Consider the following 20,938-nt stretch of genomic DNA (forward strand, 5'->3'; position numbering starts at 1 on the left):
CAAGGAAATCTAAATCACCGATTAGTAGCAACTCTTGAATATTCATGTCAATTGCCATGTTGAGCCCTAGTATGCAGGCTTCATAATCTGCCATATTGTTAGTGCACGAAAATCTAAGTTTAACATATACCGGATAATGTTGACTTGTTTCTAATACCAAAACCACTCTAAAGCCCACTCCTTTGAAATTTGCAGCTCCATCGAAGAACATCCTCCAACCGTCGTATGCTTCGGTAATGTCCTCTCCTACGAATGACACCTCTTCATTAGGACAATACGTTTTCAAGGGTTCATATTCTCCTCCCATAGGATTTTCAGCAAGATGGTCTGCCAATGCTTGTCCTTTGACCGCCTTTTGAGTTACGTAGACGATATCAAAATCACTTAATAGTATTCGCCTTGGCTAACTTCCCAGTTAGCATGGGTTTCTGAAATATGTACTTCAGGGGGTCCATCCAAGATATGATGTATGTGGTATAGGCACAAAAGTAATGCCTCAACTTCTGGGCCGTCCAGGTCAAAGCACAGCAAGTGCATTCTAGCAGAGAGTATCGTGCTTCATAAGGTGTAAATTTCTTACTTAGGTAGTATATGGCTTGCTCCTTTCTCCCTATCTCATTATGTTGTCGTAGAACACATCCGAAGGCTCCATCCAATATAGATAGATAGAGTAGTAAAGGCCATCCTGGCTCTGGCGGGACCAAAATCGGTGTGTGGATAGGTACTCATTGATTGTATCGAAAGCTTTCTGACAATCCTCGGTCCAGCTTGTTTCAGCATCTTTCCTCATCATCTTGAAGATGGGTTCACATATAACTGTAGATTGTGCTATGAAGCGACTGATATAGTTGAGGCATCCTAGGAAGGTCATCACGTCCTTTTTGCTCTTAGGCGGCGGTAACTCCTGAATAGCCTTAACTTTAGATGGGTCCAACTCGATCCCTCGACGACTGAAAATGAATCCCAGTATCTTTCCAGTGGGAACCCCGAATGAACACTTTGCGGGGTTCAGTTTTAAGTTGTACCTCCTTAGCCTGTCAAAGAACTTTCTTAAGTCCGCTATATGATCTGCAGCCCTCTTGGATTTGATAATGACGTTGTCCACATACACCTCTATTTCTTTGTGTATCATATCATGGAAGATGGTTGTTATGACTCTCATGTAAGTAGGCCCAACATTCTTTAGACCAAATGGCATCATCTTGTAGCAGTATACCCCCATGATGTAATAAAAGCTGCTTTCTCTGCGTCTTCATCATCCATCCAGATTTGTGATAACCCACGAAGCAATCTACAAAGGATTGGAGTTCATGCTTGGCGCAATTGTCGATCAGGATATGTATATCTGGTAGTGGAAAGTCGTTCTTGGGACTTGCTCTGTTTAAGTCTTGATAGTCAATGCATACTCGGACTTTACCATCTTTCTTCGGAACTAGCACAATGTTGGCTAACCAGGTTGGGTACTCAACCACCCTGAGGACTTTGGCTTTGATCTGCTTAGTAACTTCCTTGATTTTCAGCCTCATATCTGGTTTGAATTTTTTGAGTTTCTACTTCACTGGCGGACACATGGTTAGTAGGCAACTTGTGAGGCACTATGGACGTGCTCAAACCGGTCATGTCATCATACGAACATGTGAAGATGTCCTCATATTCCTTTAAGAAACAAATGTACTCTTCTTTCTCTGTTGGTGATAAGTGAATGGTGATGCGAGTCTTCTTGACGGCCTTGGGGTCCCCCAAGTTTACTGCTTCAGTTTCGTCCAGGTTGGACTTAGGCTTATTCTCAAATTTTTCAACCTCCCTGACAACTTCCTCAAGTATTTCATCTTCTCCATTTGAATCACTATCCTCATATTGTGTTGCCTCATTACATGTCACAGTCACCGGTTCATCAGGAAAAGTAATAATAATGCTGTAGAAAAAAAAATGTTGAAGATAATAATGAATAAGAAAGATCAATGCATTTGATTAAAACTGAAAAACATCCAAACAAGTACGACTTGATGAATCGAGTATTAATTTTGAAACAAGTAAGTCTTTAAAACAAAATTACTAAAAATCTTAGATGCCTAGAATGGCTATAGAAATAAAATCTGCCAAGCTACGTAGGGACTCGGCGGGCCTGGGATGGTGTAGCAGTCCAGTTCCTGAGAACAAATCCCTTCTCCACAGTTTGAATAGTGAGGCCTTCTTCGTCCTCCCCCTCAATTATTGCACTATAATCCATGTTTTCGTCCTCCAAGAATAAATTCCTCATCCCAGCTAATGCTTCTTCTTCTGCAGTTTCCCATATTATATCAGCTTAGTGAAAAACCCGATCCAAATGTGGCACTAGTTTCTTGAGAGGGTAATAAGGTCCACGCCATGGAGGCGACCAATCATCATACTCCTGCCATGTATACTGGTATACGAGCCCGAAGGTGTAGTACCGTGACGTTTCAGCTATATCGGTTTGGTAATACCTTAGAAATTCTTCCCAAGCCCTTTGCTGGGTTCATACCTAGACCATGCCAGTATGCTTTCTATTTTGCTACTCCACCATTTATCTTTCTCAACGGCATTGACATGTTCTATGTGATGATAGGTTTCCCCTCCAACCTTCTCCTATTCCCGAAAATGGGATGGTTTGACTAGTGTAAATGGGGTTACTCCCGTCTCCATGAATGATCATCTCCTAATGGTTCCATTCGAATTTCACGGCATGATGCAGTGTAGAAGCCACAGCCTAGCGGCATGTATCCATGGTCGGCCCAACAGAAGATTGTATGAGGCTGATATGTCGAGAACCTAGAAATCAATGCCGAACTAAGTTGGCCTCATCTGCAGACAAAGATTAATCTCCCCAATCGTGGCCCTTTGAGACCCATCAAAGGCTTTCACGTTCATGCGTCCTGCCCGTTTTTCATGAAAACCTTTGCCCAATCTTTTTAGAGTATCCAACAGACAAGTGTTGAGGCCTGAACCCCCATCAATCAATACCTTGGCGATGCATTTGTCTTCAAATTGCACTGTGATATGCAATGCTCAATTGTGATTCAATCCTTTAGGTGGTAGTTCATCCTCGTTGAAGTTTATTTTATGAATTTCCAGCACCTACCATATTGACCATCTCTCCGCAGGTGATATTATTGGGTACATAAGCTTCACTTAACACCTTCATCAAAGTGTTCTTGTGTGCCTCTGAATTTTGCAACAGTGACAGGATAGATATCTAAGCTGGTGTTTTGTTCAAATGATCAATGACAAAATATTCCCATGCTTGTACTTTCCTCCAAAGGTCATCTGGCCCTGTTTCAATGACAGGCTGCTTAGTAGTGGCATCCTTACTTGGTCCTCCCAAGTGTTCAGGTGTATAGATTCTTTCGGTCCTAGTCATTCCTTGTGCAGCATCGGATTCATCTATTTTTGCCTTTCCTTTTCACCTAGCTTCAACAAAGTAATCCCAAGGTATTGCTTTTGGAACAGGGGTGGCCGCAGGTGGAGCTATCTCTAACTCAAATGGAACTGATGCAACTACTTCTACCTCGATTTATGACTAAGTCTGTACTATGATAGGAGTAAGTGTGACTGCGGGTTTAAAGTCATCGCCTTCTCGAATAAGCCCAATTGATCCCCCAGGATCCCATTCTTCATCCATCTCTACCACATGTATCCCACTACCCCTATGATCTGGGAGAGGGTTGTTGCGAACATTGAGCGTAGCTTCTTTCGCCTATATGACCTTGTTGTCAATCAGTGTTTGGATTTTATCTTTCAATGTTCGGAACTCATCAGTGTGCCCCTTCATACCAGAATGGTATGCACAAGTTTTGTTTGGGTTGACTTATTGGGATGGATTCTCTAATGCCACAGCGGTAATATGAGTGACGTAACCAGTAGCTTTCAACCTTTCATACAGTTGGTCGATGGGTTTAGCAATAACGTGTATTGTCTGGGTAGCTTGCGGTCAAAATTGGGTTGTGATCTTGGATAATTTTGGTGAGTTGGAGGTGAATGGAAATGAGATTGTTGGGAATTATAGGTATGATAGACAGTGGCCGGTTAGGAATATTTGGGAGATGATGGTTGATATGTAGGTGGTGGTGCTTGGTATGTGGGTAGGGGTGTTTGATATGTGGGTGTAGGTGTTTGATATGTGAGTGGAGATTTCGGGCCCTAAGCCACCATAACTGCCCTAACATCTTTCTTCTTTGATATACCGCCTGATTGTAATACCTTGTTTGTGGCCTGTAATGCCTCAAAGTTTGTTACCATCCCGCTTTTGATGCCTTCTTCGATCTTTTCCCCAAGTTTGATGATATCAGAGAATTTATGGTTTTCAATAACCATCAATCTTTCATAATATTGCAGATCCTGTGCTCTGACGAAGAACTTGTTTATCTGTTCCTCGTCCAAAAATGGTCTAACCTTGGCCACTTTCGACCTCCATCGGTAACATACTCGCGGAAAGTCTCGGTGGGTTTTTTCTTGATGTTCTGAATGTAGAAAACATCTGGTGCATTTTCTGTGTTGAACTTGAACCGGTCCATGAAATCTGATACCATACTCACCCAGTTGGACCATTTCTTAGGATCCTAGCTGATGTACCAGGACAAAACATCTCCTATAATACTCCTCATAAAGAGTTTCATCCAGATCTTTGCATCCTTTTTGATCCCGATAAGCTTGTCACAATAGGTCCTCAGATGAACCCTGGGATCACCTGTACCTTCAAACATCTTGAACTTAGGAGGTTTGTACCCCTCTGGCAGTTCTACATATGGCTGTATGCATAGGTCTTCATAGTTCAAACCTTCTATCCCTTTGCCTCCTTCAACACCCTAAACTCGACTTTTCAATTTCTTGAGTTCCTCGGCTATGTTCATGATGAGCAGGTCCTTCTCAGCAGATTCTGGTGTATAGGAGGTTGGCTGAGTAGAGTGAGGTACAGTTTCCACATATATAGGGTTGTTTTGGTGAGTGACAAGGATTTGGGTGTAGTGGTGGTCATTGGTTGAGTTTTGAGGATCGGGAATGGGTTGTGGTGTGTTCTGGGGAGTGTGATAAGTAGCGGTTGGTGGGTATTGTATTGGTTGATGATGGTGTTTTGGCAGAGTTAGTATCGGTAAGGGATTGAGATTTTGAGGTGTGTTTGAATATTGATGTGGTGCGGGAGGGTTTTGTGGATGCTGGTTTGGTGTATTTTAGGGAGGTGCTGGGTTTTTGTTATTTTGTTGGTTGATATCGGGGACATTCAGGGTGAGGGATAGGTTTGCAAAGTTGCGGACTTGCTCAAGCTCTCCCTGCAACTCCAGTATCTTTTGTTCTAACCTCAAAACTAAATCATTTGGTGCCGGAGTACTCCGACCATCTGAAGTTTCTGCATTTTCCACATTTTCCTTTCGAATACCACTTAATGCGTCCATTTTAGCTTTCCCTTTACTCTTTGTATTACTTGGAGGAGGAGGAGGTGGAGAGCCTCTAGATCTGGTGTGATATGCCGATGATGCCAGTATGTGCGAACCAACCTTAGGGGATGAGAATAAAGAATAAAGAAAAACAAAAGGTAAACAAGTCGGTAAGGGTTTTGAAATGTTTGCAGTATTTAAACACATATTACGGGAATATAAATTCACGTCCTAATTTGGGAGCCTCGTTGCACCCGAGGTAAGCCTAGCGATAGATAAATTTGGAGAAATTTAGTTCCAAGAATTGCCTCATTTCATTAATGTAAAAATAAATGCCCAAAACAACACTAAATAAGATAATGTTGCTAATGGCACTTGGCCTTATTACATTTAAAGGAAAGCAAGTAATCTAATCTACTTGGTCCCAAAAGGACCCTCTCCACACCGGATGTTGTTGTTGATCAACTCTCCCAGCTCGTGCAGGTTCAACAGTAGGAATGCCCTTGCCAAATGCCCTCCTTCATTTCCCTCAGTGTTCTGGCAGTCGATGACCCTCTTTCTTATCTTCCCCTCCAATTATATTAAATTGTACTCCAGATATTCTAGCCTTTCGCTAGAGTTAACCGCTCTTTATTTCTATTTGTTAATCATTTCCATATTGGCCTTATGCTACGCCATATGTTCAGCTTCAGACTCTCGAACTCTTTTGTGCAGCTTGTTGTACTTTACCTCTGCTTCGGCAAACTCATCGGTGACCCTATTTTCTGGACCAACCCTTGGCTCAAAGACTCTTGATAGATTGTTTTCCAACCATGAGGGGTAAAAGTATGAATGGCCCGCATGATATCGGTCCGACTCGATAGTATCCTTCTCTACAATAATCTTCAAAGTCCACATATGTTGTGCTTCATTCTTAGATGGGACGACGTCACTCTGAAAATCGGCTCTGAAGTGACTCATCTTAGCAACCTGTGGTATGACCTGTCTCCTGCCTGCCTGTCTCATAAACCTAAGGGGAGCATGATCGCGGCCTACTCCGCACTACTAATTAAGTAGCGAGAGAGGGTCGAAACAGCTTTTACCCCGATTTAGGGTCGGGATTGAATTCCACAGAGAGCTACAAATGGGAATCGAGTATCTATCTAGTTTGGGTTTGTGTATATGTTCCAAATTACACTTCTAATCATATTTGGGGTTTTCTTTTTACTTCTACTATTATCAAACTACAAATAGTGAATGCAACTAGATTAAGCTAAAAGTTAAATGCTATGGGTTGTTCAAATGATTTAAAGAGCACTAGGGTAGTGACATCCGCCTAGGTGGTCAATTGACGGGTACTTGAGTCTAAGGCACGTTTGACATATTTGGGGAGTATGATATAACCGTTGCACGACTTTACCCACTCTACACCTCTCGGTGGTTCGAGTGATTTTTGCCCGAATTGACTTTCTCAAGACCATTTGGGTATGCAAATTTGCACAAGCAACTAGGGTTCAAGTCGGGTATTACTCTCTTTAGGTTTAACCCTTTAATTGGGGCTATCAATCTCTTGAGTACACCCTAATTCCTTGTTGGACCAACTTCGGAGACTTAGGCTCTCTTACTTAAGAAGAACCCAAGTCAACTAAACACAAACTAGTGTTTGCAACAACTAATTCAGCAATTAACCATAAAATTGGCCCAAATACCAAACACCCATAGTCAATTTAGCCCTAAAATACAAGACCCATCAATTACCCATACTAGGGTTGAACCACAACCCTAGCTTATGGGTCTAGCTACTCATAATTGAAGAATAAAAGCAAGAATTAGATGAATAGAAACTCATATTAATTAATTGCTAAGCTAAATAACAAGATTTAATGATGAAAAGTAGATAGAATTGCCCAAAATGGCTACAAACTTCGAATGCGCAACTATGTTCTGATACTATCTCCTTAACCTAAAAATGGAAAATAAGCTATTTATACAAAGCTGACAATTCTAGACAAAAATACCTCTGCGGGGTTAGTGCGGACCGCATAAAATGGTGTGCGGCCGTACTAGGGATTTGATCTTGAAAATTGAACTCTCTGAACTCAGGCACTGCGGACCGCACAGGATGGATTGCGGCCGTGGAGGCTTCTTGTGCAGTCCGCACAAAATCGACTGCGGACCGCATTGGCTTGAAACTCTGAATCTGGCAACTCTCTGATCTTGGATTCGACAGACCGCACTAAATCGAGTGTGGCCGCATTGCCTTCAGTGCGGACAACACAAATCCTAGTGTGGCCACATTGCCCTTGTGACCGATTTTTGACCTCTCTGAATCTCCTAGTGCGGACCGCACAGAATGGTGTGCGGCCGCACTAGGCCTGTTTTGCCTAAGCTTGCCTTGTCCTTGGCACTTGTGCAAGTTTCACTCCTTTTGAGCTGATCTTTAACATTTTGTCACTTTGTTGATCAAACCTGCAATCAAGCACGACTTGTAAGCCTTTTGGGACTATTTTGTGTGAATTTCTAGTCAAAGCATAAGCAAGAAGGAGTATAAAATGCGTCAAAATCCCTAGTTATCAACTCCCCCAAACTTAAGCTTTTGCTTGTCCTCAAGAAATTATCAGATGTCCTAAAGTAACCTCATCTAGCATCAATTGGGACTAACAATTGCCCTCAATACAAATTAATCATTAACAACTTTTACTCTTTGAAACTCCATGGATTAAGTGCGACACAAGAGCATCAAGAATTGACTCAACTTATCAAATAACTCTTTTCTATTACTTCGGTCATTGTGGAACGCAAACTCACACATCTTCAGCTCTTCCTAAGCAAACCTCACCTTTAGAGTAATGACACTCATTACGAGGTTAATAGTAATTTACTCATCTCTCAAAAAGAAAAGTCACAAGACCGGCTCTTAGTACCATATGCTTGCCCTTTTGTTTTTCTTTCTTTTTCATTGTCTTTCCTTTTCTTAATTGTTGTGCCTTTTTATCACTTTGTTGCAATCCTCGTCTCTCCCCCCAAACTTATACTTTTTCCATGTGCTAAAGGGAAGATCGGGTGCCAAGAGAGGGTATCTTTCAGAACTGGTATAGGCTTGTATTATGGTTCTTGAAGGAAAAATGTCTAAGGCTCAAAAGGGTTGACTAGGGATCTTATCATTGGTAGGTTATGGATGTGTTCAACTATCATTTGGAACAAGGAGAGCCTATAGTCATGTATCAAGTCAAAATTCACTTAGGATTTCGCCTCAAAAAACATTCAGGGCAAGTTCTAGACCAATGGCTCGGGACTTGGACTTGTATTACGATTACTCACCCCACAAGCTATGGGATCGCTAAAGACACAGAGTCGGGGGCCCACAATGACCTTAGATAAGATTTGAGCACACAATGGTCCCAATAAATTACTTGATGATTATCGGTCAACACAAGAGTCTCAAGGTCACGACTTTCACCATCCTAAACACAACAAATTATTTTTGACCATAAGATCAAAGGAAAATGTGCTAGGCCCAAGTGAAGCTTTGCTTGAGGAACCCTTAACTACTAACTACTAAAAACAAAAAGATAAAATGCACTCAAACCCTTAAGAAGGTTGTCACGCCATCCATTATTGGGAAGAGCCACCCGGTTCACCTAACACTCCACCGTTGGAAAGAACCGTGGCGTTAAGAAAACCAAAGGCTTATTGCAAACATTGAAAACAAGAAGCTACGAATCACAAATAAGAAGCTAAGAACGAAAAGTTTACGAATATTAGAATGAATATATATGTAAGGCCCCGGAAAATTTCGCTAAGTAATCTAGGATTTCGTGATGCCACGTAGGCTAATTATAATATTTTATGTGCTATTAACATGGTGGTCATCAATTGAAGTTGGTAAACAAGTGTATAAGTCATATATTAAGTAAGGTGGGGTCTAAGGAGAGGCCTAAGTGTAAGCCAAATGGGAAAAATTTCATAATAGGCTAAGATTCCAAAGGTACTTGCACTAGTCCATACTTTGAACGAGCATATCTAAATATGTATAATGTTTTATGTGATGAATAACCTATCAAATGAAATTTCTTTGAGTCTAGTTTCTAACTTTTCAAACCGTTTGTCATTTGGACATTCCTACACAAAGTTATGATCAAATTACCAAAGGCTTGAAAAATACAATCCTGTGTCGAATCTGCGATCGCAAATCTATCGCATTTTTGACTCTGTGATCGCAGATCTGTCGCAAATTGGGCCAGTGTTGCCCAGTTTTGGGCACCTATTTTGCGATGCATTCTGTGGCCCGTGTTCTTGGTTTGCGGTCCATTCTGGGATAGTAGACCCGATTTCGGAGGCTTGTTTTTTCTTTTTTTATAACCTGACCCCATTTTAATATATAGTCTTTAAGGCTTCATTTGGGGTCATTTTCTACTGGATTTAGAGAGAGATGAGAGAATATGGAGAGATAAAGGAGGGGCCTAACTTCATAATCACCCATCTCTTGCTCAAGTCTTCAAGAATCAAAGAACCCAATCACATGTTCTTCATCTAAAAGGTAAGGTTCTATACATTAGACTTTAATTTCGAGTTTGGAGTATAAGATGGGTTATTGAGGTATGATTCTTGGGTGTAATAGTATTATGTATACATGCATGTATAAATTAGGTTTGTGGAAAGATTGTTGAACATAAATAAGTAAAGATTGGGTTGGGGAATGAAGGAAACCTTGTAAAAGAGATTTGAAATCAAGATGCTCAACTAGTATTTGATAAAATGCTCAAATAAGCTGAAACCATGAATACCTTCCTAATTTGTGTTCAATTTTGTTATGTCTTAAAGTAGATTGGGATTGCTAGAATTTTTGAAATGTCGTAGTAACTTGAGGAAAGCTTAAACAAGGTATGTATGGCTAAAACCCTATCTTTTAGAAATTGAGCTCCGTCATTGTTTGTGTAAATACGGTAAGATTAAAGTTGAATTGATGTATTCATTGTTGTTTTACATGAAGTTTGGGATTGCAACCTTACATGAGTGAAAGATATGTCTCAATATGATCAATGTGCTATTTTTGATAACTTGAAAACGTGCAAGGAATATAAATCATGTATTGAAATGCTTAGACCTTAAATTGAGATTGAAGCTACATATTTTATGCCATCTATGTGAAGTCTCATCTATGCTTACAATTTATTTGCTCTTGTGTGCACATGTTATCCTAAATTACAAATCTAACAATGAAATTGGGAATGATGTGAAATGTGGCCTAGTGCCAAATATATGATGGGATAGCTGTGGCCCCAAGTGCCTATGAAATGATATATGTGAGATAAAGATTGAATTGAGATGATTGATAGAAAAGGGAAACGCCTTGGTAAGGCGGCGTAGCTGATTGGGCCATGATCGGACACCATGGCGCACATATGGTGGTAATGTACTGATATTGAATTCCAGAAAAGGGAAAAGGAATGGTGATTGAAGTATATGTCTCAATTGAGGCAACCTAGCCAATCGGGTCGTGATCGGACTCCACTCAAGCTAGCAGTGATATAGCGAAAAATGATGAACAATATGAAATGCCCCAAACTAAAGGATATGGAAACATGAGGTGAAAATTGTATGATTCTTTTACATTGATAATGTTGTGATCGTTTAAAGCTTTGAGTTATACTTGTTGTTTCCTTATCTTTGTATGAAAGTTTTTTCTAACTAGATGGTGTTTAGTTATACATACTAGTGCTATTCGATGGCACTAATGTCCCTTTTGCTGGGGGCGCTACGTCTTTAAATGGATGTAGGTATTTTTATAACAGACAGTGTTGGTCGCAGCTAGTGCCGCATCATCCTTTCAGCTGACTTGGTGAGCCCCACTTCGTTTTGGGGTCTTGTTTCATCTGTTTATCATGTACTTTGTATTTTGAGGTATAGCCGGAGCCTTGTTACCTGCATTTCCATATTACATTACTCTTCAGTTGTATTTAGAGGCTCCGTATACAGGTTGTGGGTGGTGTTTGATAATGGGGAATTGAGTTTGAAATCTTGATGCTTGGCAAAGATTTATAAAACTTGTAATAATTTGATAATCAAGTTTTAAGCGGCTAATGGAAATAAAAAGGAAGTTGTTAATGAAATACTTACTAATTATGATTAATGGAGTCCATCTCCTATTGTTCATTAATTAGTTTGGGTAGAATGAAACCTAATAGGCTTGCTCAGTCGGGTTTACTCGATTGAGCACCGGTCGTGCCCCTCAGTTTTTGGGGAATGACAATATACAAGAGGGGATTTGAATATACAATAGATGAGATGAATATGTACAATTTAACGTACTTTATATACAGACCCAAAGTAAAATAAAAGTATGAGAGATGTAATAAAATGTTAAAATTATATACAATCCAAAGATAAAAAGATAAAGAAAGCATAAAAAAGTATCAAATATATATACAATCATCCAAATGAATAAAAAGTAGGGCCTTCCCCCTCAAATGAAAGTTGGCATTGTCCCCAATGCCAACTAAACCAAACAAAGCATCAAAATAGAAAGGAAAAAGGATATAGGGACTCCCTATGGCCTGTCTGTCTGCATAGGCTCCTGAGTGGTCCTAGGGTCCTCACTATGCTCGGAAACCTTAGACTGGTTCCCGGTATCCTACTGCTAGGACCTGGGCCTGGACCTAGACAGGCTCCTGAAGTGCATCCTGTGGCTGACTGGAGGAAGCCTCCGGTGGGTCGGCCAACTGGATGATTGCATCATCCGCTCTAGGAATCGTCCTCTTCCTCTTGGGAGTCCTCTGTGACTGCTCTGGCTGGGAATGAACTGCGGGTACTGGGTCCTAGAGTAGTAAGTCTAAAGGCAGCTGATCTACTTTCAGTCTGTCAACATCAACTCTCAACTCCTTCACGGACTCCTTGGATGCCCGTGTCTTCCTCAGCTTCTTATGCTCCCGAGCAAGCTCCTTGAGAGCCTTGATATGTGAATCTACTGCCTCAGTCAGTACCTTCTGTATGTCGAGGATTTTCTTTTGGTTGTCTAATATCTCCTTGAGAGCATCCTCTATCGACTGGGGAACTTATGGGGCTGGAGGTGCTGACTGAGCCTCTACCGTGGTAGTCAGGATGGACAACTTGGATGAGGTAGTCTGTATCCAATTGTTGATACTAAGAAGTGCCTGGATCAGTTGGTGGGGAGTAATAGGATAGGCTCGGAAATATGGAATCTCCGGGTATGATGAGGTGGATGGACTAGGAGGAATAGTAGTGGAAGTGGAGGCAGGCTCAGCAGGAGTCACTACCATAACTTGCTCTTCAGACTGGCCAGTTGGAGCAGTAACTGTACTCTTGAACTTCTTGCTCTTGGGGTTGTCATCCCCCTGCATGCTGTACCAGGAAAAAGGGGCCTTCGCCTTGACTCTGATGTCGAAGGGCCTTTTTTCACCTTCAGATCCCGGAAGTACATAGTGAGGAAACTGGGGAACGGATAGTTTCTGTCATGCTCGATACCTACAATAGTAATAATCCGCGACATCACATTCTCCACTTTTATTGGGTACCTCGCCATGATCGACGCCACTAAAATTGCCCGGTGAAGAGGTAGGAAGTTGTCATGAGTGGTAGGGTCCAACCTGCTACATACGAATGTCTCCCACCCCCTCGCTTCAAAGTTCAAACTTTGTCTCAAGATCTTGACTCCAGCAGTCAACCAGTCGGGGTGGTACCTGGGATTGCCAGGTATTGTGCTAGCCAGGGACAAACCTCATCGCCCATTTCCATCTTTGCCATGTATAGGGTCTCATCTTCCTCGTTAAAGCCAAGGTATTCATTTATTGACTTTCCGTCAAACAACACCTTCAGATTTCGAACCTTGGTCACTTTGGAGCCCTTTTTTATGTGGGCACGTTTCTGTAAAATTCCTTGACCAAGTGTTCATTGGCATCCATACACTCATACAAAAAATTCTCCTATCCCACTCTTGTCCTAAAATGCCTCCTCACGTTGGGATTGTAAGGTAACAGGTCTCTATCAATAAAACTCTGCTCCGGGATTAACTTCCTCATCGGCCACCATTCCCGGAATTTGTGGTATGACACCTCACTAACAAATTGATCTTGTCATACCTCCGATTTTCTAGTTCTCGCAATGCCCCCCACCTGAGGTTCACCCCCTTCTGCTACTACCTCATCATCACCTACTTCCTCCTCATCTCCTACTGCACCTTCTTCGGATAATGAAGCTGTGGGAGAGGTGGAGTATTCCCCACTACCTGCCTAAGCCCTTAGATTACTCAGAAGAAATATTCACTGACGCTTGGGTAGTGGGGGATACGGGAGGTGTATCTGTTAGTCTGAACCTCCCTGGCCAGTCAGGGATGTACTCTGGCATGGAGTCTAAGGAGATCTCCCAGGAGGGCTTGTACTCACTCCCCGACATGTCTATGTCTCTATCAGCTGCTTTTATTATCTTTCCTGTCTTTTTTATATTTTCCCGGACTTGGGGAGTGAGTTTTATCATCTTCTGCTTCCCTCCCCGGGAGGATTCACCTCTGCCAGGTTGTTTAGATCCTTTGCCTAGTTGTTTTACCATTGTTTGCAAACACAATTCAAATGACTTTGTTAGTATCAGTAGCAGCAGGAAAGAAATAGAATTGCAGATAGAAGAAAAATGTTGCAGACATGTTGTAGAAGTTACCCAGTGTGGACCGCACAAAATGGTGTGCGACCGCATATGAGCCAATGCGAACCGCACAAATTGGTCATACGGTCCGCACATGGTTAGGGTTCAGACTACCCACCCTCTGTATTTAGGCAGTGCAGACCGCACAAAATGTAGTGCGGTGCACAGGGGCCAATGCGGTCCGCACAAAATATAGTGCGGCCGCACTGCCCAAAGTTTAGCTTTCCGGTTTTTCATCAATGCGATCTGCACAAAATGGTATTGTGGACTACACAGGGGCACCGCGAACCGCACAGAATCGACTGCGGTCCGTACTAAGTGCCCAGCTGTGGCACTAAATTAGGGTTCATGGAATTTTTGATTTTAAGCTTAAATTAGCACCTAAGTCATGTCCCTATGTGTTTGCCCAGAGTATTCAACTAACTAAGCCTACTCTAATCAAGTGAGTAATTACCCTAACCTAATCTATGAAGAAAATATGGGAAGAAGAACAATGAAAGCCAAGTAGAATAGAAAGGAAAAGAAAATAACAAAATTTAAAGCAATTAAATTGACATTAAGTTACCAGATATGAGATGGGAAGAAGATTAATAAGTCCAAATGATTAATTACGAGCAACAGGGATATTGAATAGTGATTTTAGAGTGTTGAGATTCAAGAGTTCGAAAAGTTTGAACGGGAGGGCCTCAGGCCCTATTTATAGAAAAGGACATGGGGCCAGTCTTACAACCAGTGTGGACCGCACAAAATGGACCGCGGTCCGCACTACACAGCTTTTGCCAAGTTTGACCAAGTAACCCACTGCGGTCCGCACAAAATGGACTGCGGCCGTAGTGGTCCACCGTGGACCTCACAAAATGTAGTGCGGTCGCAGTGGCAAACTTCAGAGAGGTCTGCATTTTACCCTCACCAGTGCGGTCCGCACTAATAACTTCAAAGACCTAGCACTTTTTTCCACTGTGTCCTACACTGCACCAACACAATCCTGTAATATCTCATAACTAGTTAGCCTAAAAGTCAATCCTACACTACAATGAAAGTCAAATAAAAACAAGAAGAAAAATACATGGGTTGCCTCCCAAGAAGCACCTAATTTAACATCGCGGTACGACGCAAGTTACCATCACATCATTTGAAATGAAGAAGTGCCGCCACGTGGCTGTCATCAATTTTTCCAAGATAGTGCTTGACCCGGTGCCCATTAACTCTAAAAACTTTATTTTTGTTCAATAAATCAAGAGCACCAAATGGGGTCACACACACCACTTCAAAAGGTCCACTCCATTTTAACTTGAGCTTTCCCGGAAACAAACGTAAACGGGAGTTGAACAAGAGAACCAAATCACCTTCTTTGAACTCCTTTCCACGAGCATATTTTTCATGAAGGTACTTCATCTTATCCTTATACAAGGATGAACTGGAGTAGGCATGGAATCTGAATTCATCAAGTTCATTGAGCTGCTCCACACGAAGATTGGCTACAACATTCCACTCAAGATTTAGCTTCTTCAAAGCCCACATGGCCTTGTACTCTAACTCAATCAGTAGATGGAAAGCTTTCCCAAATACCAACCGATACAGAGACATACCAATCGGAGTCTTGTAAGCAGTTCTATAAGCCCATAGAGCGTCATCCAACTTCTTTGACCAATCAGTCCTATTTTCATTGACCGTCTTTGACAATATGCTTTTGATTTCCCTGTTGGAGACTTCAACTTGACCACTTGCTTGAGTATGATAGGGGGTAGAAACTTTGTGATTGACACCATACTTTGAAAGCAAAGTGTCGAAAGCTCTATTGCAAAAGTGAGACCCCCCATCACTTATAATTGCACGAGGAGTACCAAACCTTGTAAAAATGCTCTTTTTGAGATATGCAACAACATTCTGGGCCTCATTTTTGGGCAAAACCACAGCTTCAACCCACTTTGAAACATAGTCCACCGCCACAAGAATGTAAGTGTTCCCACAAGAGCTAACAAATGGGCCCATGAAATCAATGCCCCTTACATCGAAAATATCAACCTCAAGGATGGTATTGAGAGGCATCTCATCTTTCTTTGAAATTCCACCCGCTCTTTGGCATTCATCACATCTCTTCACAAAATCACCCGCATCTTTGAACAAGGTTGGACAATAAAACCCACAACTAAGAACTTTAGAAGTCGTTCTCACCCCGCCATGATGGCCACCATAGGGAGAGGAATGACAAGCCTCCAAGATACTCAATTGCTCTTCCTCCGGGACACACCTTCGAATCACACCATCCGTGCAAATCTTGAACAAGTACGGCTCATCCCAATAGAAATCCAAAATATCCCGCTTGAGCTTCTTCCTTTGGTTAGAAGAGAGCTCACACGAGATTATACCAGTCACAAGGTGATACGCTCAAATTACACTTTAATAAATAGTGTAAGGCGGTCGGTGTCAAATATAGTAACCCAACAAGGTTGGGGTCGAATCCCACATGGAATAGGTGTGAAAAGGTTACTCAAATAGTGTGTTACATGACTAAAGTCGTAATTCTATCCGGTTAATGGTAACAAGAGTATGAATTAATTTTGGTAACAAGAGTATGAATTGATTTTTGTTTGAAGTAATAGCTAATTGTAATGTTGAGAATGTAAATAATTTGATTAAAGAAACCAAGGTTGTGTCCCCTTTAATGAAGTGTAATGCTATCAGTGTTAATATGATATATTTCTAATGGAAGGTCCTTTTGATATGCAAATGATGTCTAAATGACTACCCAATATTTTCCAATAGTTGGGTAGTATTTCCTCTTTATGATTTTTCCAAATATAAAAGAGTTGCAATTAAGAATAATCAATATATGCCAAATAAAACCCACTTATTCCTAAGCGATTCTATTAAACAAGGTTTAAAGCCTTGAGTCTTTGATATTTACTTCTACCAAATTCTAACCCACTTTCCCAAGCAAAGCAAGAATTTAATGGCACTTGTTGATGTTTGCAACCACCAACAATAAATGAAGAATGAGAAGTAAATAAATATCAACCAACCATTATATACATACTCAATGTTAAATACCCATTAACATAACACCCATTTAGGGTCCACAACCTTAGTATTTAAAGTTATCTACACATACTAAAATAAAAAAACAAGAGAATATTAAATGTCATAAAGCTTACAAAGTGAAAGATTCTTAACCCAAAAGCTTCCAAAAGAGAGGAATATTAATGCCTTGTATTGTAGCTCCAAAGTCAGACAAGATGAGCCCACAAAACCCCAATAAATCTATTTATAGAGGGCCAAAATTCGGGACAAAAATCGGACAAAAATTCCCTTTCAGGTTAAATATGCGACCGCATATCTGTCGCATAACAGACATGCGGTCTGCATTCTCGCCATGCCCATCGCACTTTAGAACCCTAGTTTCCAGGCCGTCATCGCATTGTTGATCTACGGTCCGCATTCCAGATATGATTGCATTTTGCGTCGCATTTTCCACCATCAGCATTTCTCTCCATGAGTTTGCGGTCCATTATGTGGTCCGCAAACCTGTTATGCGATCGCATTCTGGACCGCATTTCTTGCACTGGACTTTGGCCAACATTCTGTTGTGGTTTGCGATCCTTTGCGCATTATGCGGCTCGCATGTAGGATTTGCGATCGCATCTTGGACCGCATTTCCATATTTGTGCTGCATTTTGGTCTTTTCTTGTCTTTTTGTGGCTTTTTGCTTTCATTTCCATGCTTTTAGGTCCTTAAACCTCATGTACTACAAAAACACTAAAATTACATAAGTATAGGAGATAAATGCATTCAAAACAAGCTAAAATCTAAGCAATTTGCATTGAAATGTACCAAAATTCTCTGGCACATCAACACCCCCAACTTAAACTCTTGTTTGTCCTAAAAAAAACTAAAACGACACTATCCTATTCTAGACTCCACCTAACAGATATGAAACAATAGTGACCGTGGATGGTGTCCGTTGTCAGTATACAAGCATGCATTTTTCAATTGTTTACCCTTCCTGAATCATCAATATTTACAAAGAACTAATCAGCTTGTGAAACTTTGAGACTCGACCAATTTGACAAAATGTTACCCTCGGCTGAGTGCACTTGTATTTGATTCCAAAAGCTCAACTTCTGTCCAACCTCATAGTTCATGTGCCTTCACTAGAAAGAAAGTCCAAAAATCACAATATTTAAAATAACAACAAAAAGGGACGAATTCACAAATACACTCACTTTCAGAAAGAGTTTCAAGTGTTATAACATACCATACCATATGTTTGCCCTTATTTTAATTCGTCTCTTAATTCTAAGAACGCTCGGTTGGAGATCCCATAAGGACTTTTTAAGCTTGTAATGTAGGTTTAGGGAAGGGTCGGATAAGCATTTAGGTACAAATGACTACACCCTCCTTGAACACTAATCACATTTTTCTTTCTTGTTGCTCTTTGCTTCTTTTCAAACCACATAGCCTTTATTAGCTTCAACTTTTCCACCATTTAGCCACCTTAACTACCCCTTCAATTATTTTCAAGACTCCATATATATATGTACAAGCAATTCTTTTTTTTTCTTTTTCTTCTTTTCTCTTGCCAATTTTATATATATATATTGCTTTTGGAGCTTGAGTAGTTTCACACTTTGAGGTATACTTTTCTACACTCACTGTACAACCTAGCCCATTTCCGGCTTGACACCACACCCACAACTTAGGCTTTTAGACTCATTCTTAATGATCAAGGAGGGACATGTTCAAAAGAGGGAATTATTTCACAAAAAGGGAAAGGCTTGTAATGAGGTAGTCAAAGAAAAGGTTAAAGGCTCAAATGGGGTGACTAGTGATACTATCTGTATAATGGGTGGCTTGAAAAGCTAACTTGTTTTCCAAAAATCACAAAGACTACCTAAGGTCATTTCTCCAACCAAATGTAATTATTATAAGCATCGAAAAACCAACAGGGCAAGTTCTAGATGGCAGAAGCAAACACAAGAATTTTTTATACAAAGCACACACATGGCACACGAACTATTTGGCTCACATAGTTTGAAACCCTCGAGTCAACACTTGGCAACTCAAAGCTTTCATCATATATACATGTATAACTCTAGGTAGACATAGAGTCACAGAGCGAGCCTCAAGTTCACATAGTTGATCTCTTTTTTTATTAATGGAAGGGTATAGGCTATATACAGACACAAATGCTTGATACTAGACAATTACACCAAACCGGTCAACATGTTTCATTCTACTGTCTTGGTTCTACTATTACACCCTTGGAAAAGAATCCGGCGAAGAAAAACCAGGGGGAATTCATTGCTAATTACTGGCTGGAAGAATTAAATAAAAAAGAACAAATGGAATTGCCAACCAATTTTACAGGTGATATGAATACAAATTGGGGTTACACTAATCCATCAATGGATTTTTTATCACCTAATTTTGATGACCCATCTACCAGTTCTTTCCCTAATTTCTTACTTGATGATGACTTCATAGATTTCTCACAAATTGTACCACAATCTTTACCAACTCTCCCATCACTATAACCTAATTTTTCAGAGGTCAATGATTTTACTACTGTTGTATCTCATAACATGGAACCAAATTTGGAGAACAAGGGAAAGCGACCACGAGATGGGGTTGGCGAAGGAAAAGAATAAATGAATGATGGAAGTGAAAGCATTTTTATCCGAAGGATGAAATATTTTAGTTGGGGGAAGTATTTGTTGTGTCTCAACTTTTTGCTAAGTTAATGCCTATGAATCATTTCTATGGTTTGCTTGGTCTTGTCCTTTATGCCACTATGTACACATGTAACAATAATTTGGATGACTACTTTTGCTAACTGTTGTGGTATGGGGGACCAAATGATCACTATGTTAATATATGCCTATTTCCTTATTGTTATGAAATATAACTCAAAGTAATAATATGGAATAAGAAAATAAAGCAATTTAGTAAAACATGAACAAGAAATGGAGATAGAGAGAAGGAAGAGATTTTCTTCTTCAATTGTGTGTATTTTTCTATCTATTACAAGGCCTTTATATAGGCATAAAAAGTGAAGAAAATATATCATGAAATATGTCACTGAACATACAAAATATGTCATTAAGCATTTGAGATGAAGATCATGGAAGAAAAGTAGACATCCACCATAATGTGATATTTATCATAACACTCCCCCTTGGATGTCCAAAGATAATGTGCCTCGTTAAAACCTTACTAGAAAAAAACCCTATGGAAAAAAAATCCTAGTGAACGAAAAAGAGTACACATGTTTAGAAATACGCCTTTTGGTTGCCTCATTAAAAACCTTGCAAGGAAAACCCAATGGGACAAAACCTTGTAAGGGAAAAAGAGTACAACACGTATTAACTCCCCCTGATGAGATCATCAGTTCACATTGTTGAGCCTTCGTATCCCTATCTTGTACACTAGTTTCTTGAAGGTTGACGTCGGTAGATATTTGGTGAACAAATTAGCCATATTATCACTTGAATGGATCTGTTGCACATTAATATCACCATTCCTTTGAAGATCATGAGTGAATAATAATTTAGGTGAAATGTTCTTTGTCTTAACTCCTTTATGAATCCTCCCTTTAATTGAGCTATGCATGTTGTATTTTCTTCATACAAAACTGTGGGTAGTTTGTCACACTTCAAACCACATTTGTCTCGAATAAGATCTATAGTAGACCTCAACCATACACATTCTCGACTTGCTTCATGAATAGCAATTATCTCAGCATGATTAGAAGAAGTAGCCACGATTGATTGCTTAGTCGATCGCCAAGATATGACAGTATCTCTACATGTAAACACATAGCATGTTTGATATCAAGCCTTGTGTGTGTCAGATAAATACCCCACATCGGCATAACCAACAAGATCTGTATTGCAATCATTGCCATAAAATAAGCC

Source organism: Nicotiana sylvestris, chromosome 11 (assembly GCF_000393655.2).
Source record: "Nicotiana sylvestris chromosome 11, ASM39365v2, whole genome shotgun sequence".
NCBI lineage: Eukaryota > Viridiplantae > Streptophyta > Magnoliopsida > Solanales > Solanaceae > Nicotiana > Nicotiana sylvestris.